Source organism: Engystomops pustulosus, chromosome 6 (assembly GCF_040894005.1).
Source record: "Engystomops pustulosus chromosome 6, aEngPut4.maternal, whole genome shotgun sequence".
Classification (NCBI taxonomy): Eukaryota; Metazoa; Chordata; class Amphibia; order Anura; family Leptodactylidae; genus Engystomops; species Engystomops pustulosus.
In genome coordinates, this window is record NC_092416.1 from 184,807,808 (window position 1) to 184,817,788 (window position 9,981).

A 9,981-nucleotide genomic window follows, 5' to 3' on the forward strand; every position below is an offset into this window, starting at 1 on the left:
AATTGTGTAATGCCATTTGTCCCAAGGATTTCTTTACAAGTGACACATGGACAAGTAAACATGGGCAGGGAAATTACAGCTCCTCAACTACCCGTTGGCTGGGGCAAAGGCAGATGGGCTCACATTTTGCCACCACCCAGGATTGCTAGACATCACTCCTTACCTCTAGCTGTATAATCCTCTTATTCTGCTTCCGCATCTCCTGGTCCCTCTTCCAGTCAGCACAGCTCCTGCACCACTAGTTTTAGCCATGTGGAAATGGCAGCAAGCGATGCTGAAATTCTTCTGTCTGAGCAAAAGACCCCACACCACCTGGGAACTGTGGCCTGGTATCCCAGGTGCAGACAGATCAGTGGTTGCTGCTAATTAATTTTAAGCCAGCAAGGTGGTGGGTCAGAATGGTCGTAACCTTGTAGCAGCCTTGGTCCTTGCTATTTTGATACACATTGCTTGCCTTGCACATGTGCTCAACTTGGTGGTGCAACGTTCTGACCAATTACTCCAAAGCTGCTGCATAAAATGGTTATCGCCCAGCTGCAGCTGCTCACCTATCTGCACTGCAGAGGAACTTTTGCCTGCGCACCCATCGCCTCATGTGTGAAATACCAACTAGCATGCCGTAGTCCATCGCCTCATGTGTGAAATACTACAATGGACTACGGCATGCCAGCCGAAAAATGGTGATGTACCTATGCCTTATGTCTATATTTAAACTAAAGAGTGATTTTCTATATATATATATATGATCTAAGTGTCTTTTCCTATAAGTTTGCATATACCCCAAGCGTGAGAGGCTTGGTTGACTAGACCAGTGTCCACACTCTGTTTACAAATACCGGAGCGTTTTTCTTATATACCAAGTCTAAATAGTGACCAACACCACTTTATGAGAATAAATGGTTGAAATTTTTGGTGTTGACTATGTTTGCGAATTACAATCATTCTAAAGTATATTGTCTTCATTCTTTTGCAACAATGGGCTGAATCCACATTTTTCATTCTTGACCACACATTTTGTATGTTAATCCTCATCTAATGCTGTTATTTCTAACATGTACACAGTTTTGCACAGGCTCGCAAATTGCTCGTCCAGATTTTGCTGTTGGGGGATAAGGTTTGCCTCTTTACAAAAAATATATGTTCATACATTTCTTCAGGTAGGTTATCCTGAAAGTCTACCAGCCCTTACAAGATTTAGTCTATTATAATCCTATTACTTTCTATTTACTTCTCCCTCCGACCATTGGAATTCATAATACAGTTCACATATCTCTTTGAAAGAAGTTTGTCTTACCGATTGTGCCCTCACTTAGTCAACCGAAGCCAATATTATTAAGGTTAATTCGGAGCATGAGATTGCTAATGTTATAGATTCTCAAAGGGTCTAGGGTAGAGATGGGCAAATCGATTTGTTTAGAATTTCAGGAAAACTTTGGTTCAGCATGGATCCGAAGTTTACGGTTATTCGTGGGAACAAACTTTTTTTTTTTTTTCAAAATGGCCACAAGCATGTGGCAGAGAGCACTTGTGCAAACACGTAAGCCAATCGGCAGGCTTATGTGATGTCACAGCCCTATAAAAACAGGCAGCCATTTGCAATCCTGTCATTTCACACTGCATGTGCTGTCTCTAGCATCTAGCTGCTTGTACTCAGTAGCTGATGGAGTGATTTTTTTTTCTCAGTCCAGGGTGTCCGTTTTTGGGGTTCTGTACAGTCATCGCCAAAAGTTTTGAGAATGATACAAATATTAAGTCTACTGCATCAGGTTTTATAATGGCAATTTGCATATACTCAAGAATGTTATAAAGAGTGATCAGCTTAACAGCAATTGATTGCAAAGTCAATATTTGCTAGGAAAATGAACTTTTTCCCCCAAAACACATTTCAACTTCATTGCAGGCCTCCCTTAAAAGGAGTAGCTAACATGGTTTCAGTGATTGATCTCCAGCCCTGTCCTCATCAACACCCACACCTGTGTTACTGGAGCAATCTGTCATGATTAAGTAAGAATCACACCACTGGACACTTTAAAAGGAGGCTGGTGCTTAGCATCATTGTTTCTCTTCTGCTAACCATGGTTATCTTTAAAGAAACATATGCAGGAATCATCGCACTGCAGAAAACTGGCCTAACAGGGAAGAGTATTGCAGCTCGAAAGATTGCACCTTAGTCAACAATCTATCGCATCATCAAGGAATTCAAGGAGAGAGGTTCCATTGTTGCCAAAAAGGCTCCAGGGCGCCCATGAAGGACCAGAAAGCGCCAGGATCGTCTCTTAAAAGTGTTTCAGCTTCGGGATCATGCTACCAGCAGTGCAGAGCTTGCTCAGGAATGGCAGCAGGCAGGTGTGAGTGCATCTGCACGCACTGTGAGGTGGAGACTCTGGAAGCAAGGCCTGGTGTCAAGGACGGCAGCAAAGAAGCCACTTCTCTCCAGAAAAAACATCAGGGACAGACTGATATTCTGCAAAAGGTGCAGGAAGTGGACTACCAGCCTTAGTCAAAGCTTCTTTTGCGAGTTCCCTGTGTTCCCGACTCTCCTACACCTGATCACCTGTTGTTGAACCCGGATCCGACATCTGCATCTTTGACACCTGCCCTGACCGCCTGCTTTTATCCGACTCTGAGACTGTTCGCTGATTCTGTACTTCTACCTTGGCTGCCACCACGGGCTAGTCACACCTGTGTAACGACCTGGTGGGACCCCGCTGCATAAAGACCATCCCGCTTTGCATCGGGTTCTGGTGAAGACCAGGTGCCCCTTAGATTCCAGTCCCAGGTGTCGGCTAGTACCATCTTCCGCGGTGGTCCAAGGGGGTTCAGTGACCTCGAGTCCTGGTATCAGGAGTTTTGGGATGTGCTGATACCTGACATGTTTATGGTTTTAATCGTTTATTTATATGCATTCTAAGGAAAGCAGGGTTATTTCAAGTTTTACAGTTTCTTTTTTTTTTAGATTTTTTATTTAATACTTTTTTTTAGTCCCCCTTGGGTGTTTGAACAGTATTGAAATAGAATGTAAAAATAAAGATCTTGTATTGCAACCTGCCTCCAGCAGGATGTGATAAAGAGCATTATTTAGCAGCCATAGGAGGATCCCAGCAGTCAAGGCAACCAATCAGCAACCCTTGATGATATTGTGGGGGTTTCCATTGGCAGTAATATGGTTGTGCCCGCATGAAGCTGCTGTTTAAGTGAAATGAACAGTTTTGACCATGGCAAGAGGTGAGGGATCAGCAGACATAGGGAGGGAGTAGTACATAAGCAGATCAGTACTCAGGAAACTTCTGGAAAACCAACCAAGGGGCACAACAGTCATAACAGGGGGAGACTGTATTAAGTAGATCTGCTGTCAGCTCCTCCGTTCTTTGGATATACTGGATCCCAACAACTCCCAAAAGGTCAAGATTCTCATTCCAAAAATCTTTAATTAGAGGGCATTCCCACCAAATTTGAGTCATTGTACCTTCAGCTTGTGTATAGCGCCAGCAGCAGTCCAAGATTGGTGGGAACATTGAATGAAGCTTTGCTGAACCCTACAGTGGAATCACATTTTTATGTAGAATCTCCTTTCAGTATTAATGTAATAATTAAAGTAATAATGTAATGTGATTCCCAGCCTCTCACACATCGGGGGCTGGTGAAATGCGAGTCCCCACCTCTCACACATTGGGGGCTGGTGTAATATGAGTACCTGCCTCTCACTCATCAGAGAGAGTGGTTAACTTAAGTCTTCGCCCCTCTGAAAATGGGGATTTTTCTTGTTGCCTACAAAGTTTTCACATTTTGAATGATCTACAGTAAGAGCTTGAATTTAGTAACATGGACGACTTTTATAAAAATATTGTATATGTCTATTTTCATATTTTATATCTATGTATTTATCAAAATAACTCCTTTTTAAACTTTTTGGACACATTTAGATTTTTGCCGATTATAGCACCATCTGTAAATTAAAAAAACCAAAAAAAGGTCAAATCAATGTACTTCTTCCTGGTGGTGGGGGCAGGGGCCAAATTCGGTGTCATTGGATATATTTTTGAAAAATATTTAAACAAATTTTAAGTTTTTAGATCCGATGTGTATTTTGTGAAATATTCCACTGTTCTGACCTTTTTGGTACATCCTACATAGAGCGAGAAACAGCAGGTGAAAGAGTCACAGTATATTATATATACATAGCTTAATATAAGTTAAGGCTAAAGTATTCCTTTAAGGATAGATTTAAACATATATTTTACTATTCTGAACCAGAAAATTACTTGTCCTCTGTGTGACAAATTTGGTGTAAAACAGCTAATTTCTCTTTAAAATGTTTACCCCAAACTGAACATTCTGTGTGATTTCTCTGATGTTTAACAAGACTGTCTCTCCGAGTAAAACATTTCCCGCATTCCGAACATGAGAATGGCTTCTCCCCTGTGTGAATTTTCAGATGGCTAACAAGATTTGATTTCCGAGCAAAACATTTCCCACATTCTGAACACGAAAATGGTTTCTCTCCTGTGCTATTTTTCTGATGCCTAACAAGACTTTCTTTCCAAGCAAAACATTTGCCGCATGCTGAACATGAGAATGGCTTCTCTCCTGTGTGAATTTTCAGATGGCTAACCAGATGTGATTTCCGAGCAAAACATTTGCCGCATGCTGAACATGAAAATGGCTTCGCTCCTGTGTGACTTATCAGATGGCTAACAAGCTGTTTTTTCTTAGCAAAACTTTTCCCACATTCCGAACATGTAAATGGCTTCTCCTCTGTGCGACTTTGCTGAAGATCCCTTCTAATAGGATCAGATGACGGATCTTGTGTGTGAAGGTCTGAGGAAGCATCTGGGATATTGTCATGATCTTCAGATGTATCTGGTGTGATACAACCATCACCTGCTGTAACATGTGATGATATCAGATGTTCCTCTGAGCTCCTGGTGTTGTCATCTGCAGGGAATAAAACAGATTATAAAATATAACCTTATCACCAATCCGGGTACATGCAGCATTTCTTGTCTGCCCATGGTGGCTATGACTTTCCTGCTTACCATAAGGTTCTGTATTATTACTGATGTAACATCTCAGTCTCTTCCTCTGAGGCCCTGGTGAGAAGTATTGCTGACCCTCATAGCTCCCACCTTCCAGCTTCACTTGTCTCTTTATCTGCCTTATCTAGTGGTTACTACTCACCTGGGCAGTTACCTGTAGGAATCTCCTCCTTACATCGCTCATCGCCCCTCACATATGTCTCTGGAGCATTAATATTCTTCACATCATCACCCTGGAAATGAAAAAATAAATATTGTACAGGTCACCAGACAACTGAAAAGTCACCATGATGAGCAAATATAACCTGAAAGCAGCTGAGCCACATAGCTGCAGACATCCATCACAAATCTTTATTATGAACAGCAGCCTCTAAAGCCAGAAACTGTGAGAAGAACCAGACATTATCTATATTTCAAATATTCCTTCCTCTTCCTCTTATTGCCCCCAAAAGAAACAACTGTGAAACTTCAGTCCATTACAGAAAGACTATATAGACAAGGGATTCCACATGATATCTGATTGTATACAGTCTTTATTAAGAGGATAAAACTCCTCAGAATTGACAGCATATGACATGAAGTCTTATCTCCATCTACCTGATGATCCTGTGGGACATATTTCTCCTCTGAACAATCCTGTGGTAGAAGAAGAGGACTGGGACATCTCTCCGGTGATGTTCTCTTACTGGATCTACCTGTAGGAAACATCCAGAGACTGAATTCCTTCTTTCCATACAGATAATGAAAGGACGTGTGGATTTAGTCCTGTCTATTACCTGCTGATGTGAGGGGCTGGTGGTCCTCCATCATGACGTCCTTGTACACATCTTTGTGTCCTTCTAAATACTCCCACTCCTCCATGGATAAATAGACAGCCACATCCTGACACCTTATAGGAACCTGACACACACAATGATCCCGTCATCACCCAGATCCCTTCATAGCGTTACTGTATAATGTCCCAGCATTCCCAGCAGTGTCACCTCTCCAGTCAGCAGCTCCATCATCTTGTGGGTGACTTCTAGGATCTTCTGCTCATTGATGTCATCATGTATCAGGGGGTGAGGTGGAGGAGCCGGGAATGGGCTCAGGGTTCTCCCCCGTCCTTCATACACAGGGGCCTGACAGCGCCCACTAGAGGTCTTCTTCACTACTGTGTAATCCTGGTTATGGAGAGACACATTGATAAATCTCCCTCCATACATTTCCAGAATCTCTCACCTCTCCAGTCCTATCATCTGTTATTCCCATAGATAATGATGTCATGTGACCTCATCACAATCTCTCACCTCTCCAGTAATATAGAAGAGAATCTCTAGGGTGAGCTGGAAGATTCTCTCCACCCTCGTGTCTCTGTCCATTTTCTCATCCTGAATAGAAAAAAAGATAGGCCACAGTAAAATATATAAAGTATCATAAAAAATACAATTATAGAAGTCAACATATTATGTTGTGTCCTTGGATTTAGTAAGAAGTAGATGCTGCAGCTTTCTAAAAACACTATAGAATCCGAGAACATCATGGAGCGGGCAGACAATGTTACAACTTCTGCCTAGACCTAGTGATGCCAGAGGAAAAAAATCAGGTGATATTCAATCTTAGGTTACCAAAAAATGTCAATGTCTGCTAAATAAGAAAAAATCAGCCTTCATGAAGAAGGATAGGGCAGCCACTAAAACTATCAAATCTTTACTAAGAACAAAAATCCAAGACTGTAAAAAGGCACATGGGAGTTATCTAGAGGCAAAGCTGGGTATGAACAACACAAAGGATATCTAACATACGGCTATGAATGGGAACAAGAAGTAGATATATGAATGAGATCTTTAATAGATTCTCGGATAAGCTCTCAACCAACCACCAGTGGGTCCTTCTAGAGCAAGCAACAAACCACAACATCACCATCAATCCAACAAAGTGGGGCAGAAGTGTCAGCTGACAAAATGGAATCTGTATTAGCAGCCATGAACCCAAACAAAGCTACTGGATCCGACAGCACCTGCCCCCGGATACTTAAAACCTTCTCTAAAGAGTTATACAATGCACTTGCTGAGCTGTTTCACTTCAGCCTGAATTGTCAAACTGTAACAAACATCTGGAATGTCTCAAGCAAACGCCCTCTGCAAAAAAAAACAAAGAGAAAATTATTATGGCGACTTTAGACCCATCGCCTTAACATAATGAAGTCTTTCGAAAGGGTCCTTCTGAACACAGACCTGTACCTCACTAATTGGATATACAACTAACCTAACTGAAAAACCTCAATATGTCCTAATGGACAACAATCAATCAAAATCTCTAGTCAGTAACCGGGAAGCACCACAGGGCAATGTACTCTTTCCATTCCTGTTTACTTTATACATCTCCACTATCACTCTGTCGCCTTTAGAAATTTTCAGATGATTCAGTCATTGTTGGCTGCTCCCAAAAAAACAAAAGAAATAGTCATAGACCTACAGATGTAAAAAGCAGCCATTGACACCTATAAGGATCTCGGTGCTGTAATCGATGATGATTGAATGGATGGAGAACAGTGATGTGGCACTAAAAAAAGCTTCATCTAGGAGGTATTTCCTCAGGAAGTCATTCCCCATTTTGCAACAAAGATGTTCTAGGAATCTACCATTGCCAGAATTATCTCCTACCCCACTGTCTGCAGGGACAGCTTAATAAAAAAAAAAAAAAAAAGACATAACAGACTGGCCAAAAGCCATTGTCCGAGCCATTTGACTGGTGAGGAGTCGCAGCAAGTTCATTGGGATTTCAGTACTACTCCAACAGCGGAGCACAAGAAGTGACCGGCATCTGCTGCCGGCCGATGAGGTGTCAGAATTCCTTTATACAGAAAACCATCGATTTCTATAATTAATTTTTTGAGATTTTTATCAGGGCTCCAACAGCCCTTCTACAATTGTAAGGTGATTGCCAAATGTATTTGTTTCCAGCGCTGGGATACATAGCACACAAAATGACACAAACAGTTGGTCATAAGCTGCACTCAAATCACACACTTCATTTCAAGGGGGCTGTCGTGAATATAGTATCATAAAATGTTTTGCAGATGCCATGAAAAAGTGATAAAATACTGAAATGCTATAGGTTAGCTTGAATACACCAGAACCTCCCATTTAAGCTATTTTCCCAAATGAACTTTATGTATAGATTTTTTTTAAAAAACACTAGACTTGAGGGAAACAGAATGTTATCACGAAATGTACTTGTGAAGGCTCCCACTTGTCAAAACATGGCCTTCAAGCATGGAGCTTCTGTAAAAGACAAGGAAAACAGTAGTGCAAAGTGTTTCTAAACAGTTTACACAAAATGGTGTTGTCTGAATCATGACATGATTGTGCACAATATGGCTTATGGCTAAACAAGATTGAGCCTAGAGAGAAATATCATAATTACCCACCTCTTGCCCCCTACGCTGTAAAAGTCCCTCAACCCATATTGTGCTGTTATTTCCTGTGTTAAGTCTTTGTTCCTGTCTATTTTCTGATTTTCCTTTTTGTACGCTACATGCTGGAGCTACGTACACCTGCAGCACATTGCACTGGGTGTAGCTATCGCCTACAGAACATTTCGTCGGGTGTATCGATAACCTGCAGCACATTGACTGTTCTGTCTTCTTATAACAACGAGTTATAACCAATAATTAGTTACAAAAAGAAGAAAAAAGCAGCACAGTCTTTGAGAGAAAAAGAGTTGATGGGTGCTATCCTCACTCTCACCAGTAAGAGTGTAGTAGATATCCAACGAAATGAAAACAGGCAGCACTCCAAAATAGTGAAAAAACAAGGGTGTTTATTCCACCTCCCTCCAAAATAGTGAAAAAACAAGGGTGTTTATTCCACCTCCTGCAGGAGGTGGAATAAACACCCTTGTTTTTTCACTATTTTGGAGTGCTGCCTGTTTTCATTTCATTCAATAATTAGTTAGAGATGTCACCTCTCCCTCCGCACGGGTCATTGCTATATACATACACAGCTCAGATCTCCGTCACGAATGATATCCTTCTTGTCAGTAAAGTTGACGGCTACGCAGGGCTACATGAGTTGCCAATGGCACTGACCTCCTATTGTGGACAGGGGTGAGATAGATGGAAGGGAGGGGTTAATGATATGCGCAACCACATACACACATACATATATATATATATATATATACATACATACCGCCACCTGAACATCTGTGCAGCACATATACAGCAGGTGCTGAATTCTGAAGGCTAAAGGACCTGTGATGATGTCATAGTAATGTGATCAGCCCCATGTGTGGGAGGAGTATGACTTCAGGTTCTGCTGCTGGAGAAGCTATAGGACCTTTGATGTCATGGTCGAGTGATTAGTCACATGACTGGGAGGAGTCATACAAGTAGTTTATGTTATTCCATTACTCAGGGATGAAGCTCGGCAACGTCTTTCTGTTCATTGCATTTATTTGCAAAAAAAAAAAGAAAAAGAATTTTTTTGAAACATATACCATTTTTTAAATTGGAAATCATTGCGTTTTCAGGATAGATTTACCACCTAAATAAGTTGCTGAATAATATTTCCCGTATGTCTGCTTTACATTTTCATCATTTTTGAAATGTCTGGATAATTTTTTTTGATGTGGCGGCTTACAAATCAAATATTGATTTTACGTATTTTCAGAATTGACTATTTTGGGGATAAATACAGTTTTGAATGAAATTTTACATATTTAACATCAAAAACCCCCTATATCAACCCATTTTAAAATCTGCACCCCTTAAACAATCAAACTATTGATAACCCCTTGAGATCTTCATAGTAATTACATCAAAATGGTGGTGAAATTTAAAATGGTCAAATTGTGTCGGTTATACGTTCATTTAGCCCTAAAATTTACACCATAAAAAACCCACCATACAATTTGTTAAGCAATTTCTCCCGATTACAGAGACCCCCCACATGTGGCCGTT

General features: G+C 41.0%; 1 long non-coding RNA gene across 2 annotated transcripts; it reads right to left on the reverse strand.

Annotated features, from left to right (window-relative positions):
- Positions 1-6,023: 6,023 nt before the first annotated feature.
- LOC140066196 (uncharacterized) lies at positions 6,024-9,323 on the reverse strand. Of its 2 annotated transcripts, none has more exons than XR_011848157.1 (3): positions 9,212-9,323; positions 9,020-9,111; positions 6,024-6,406 (listed from the first exon to the last, which is right to left on the reverse strand). It is a non-coding gene; the product is annotated as an uncharacterized lncRNA (long non-coding RNA). The 2 variants fall into 2 exon arrangements; XR_011848158.1 differs by lacking the exon at positions 6,024-6,406 and adding an exon at positions 8,171-8,299.
- Positions 9,324-9,981: the final 658 nt, after the last annotated feature.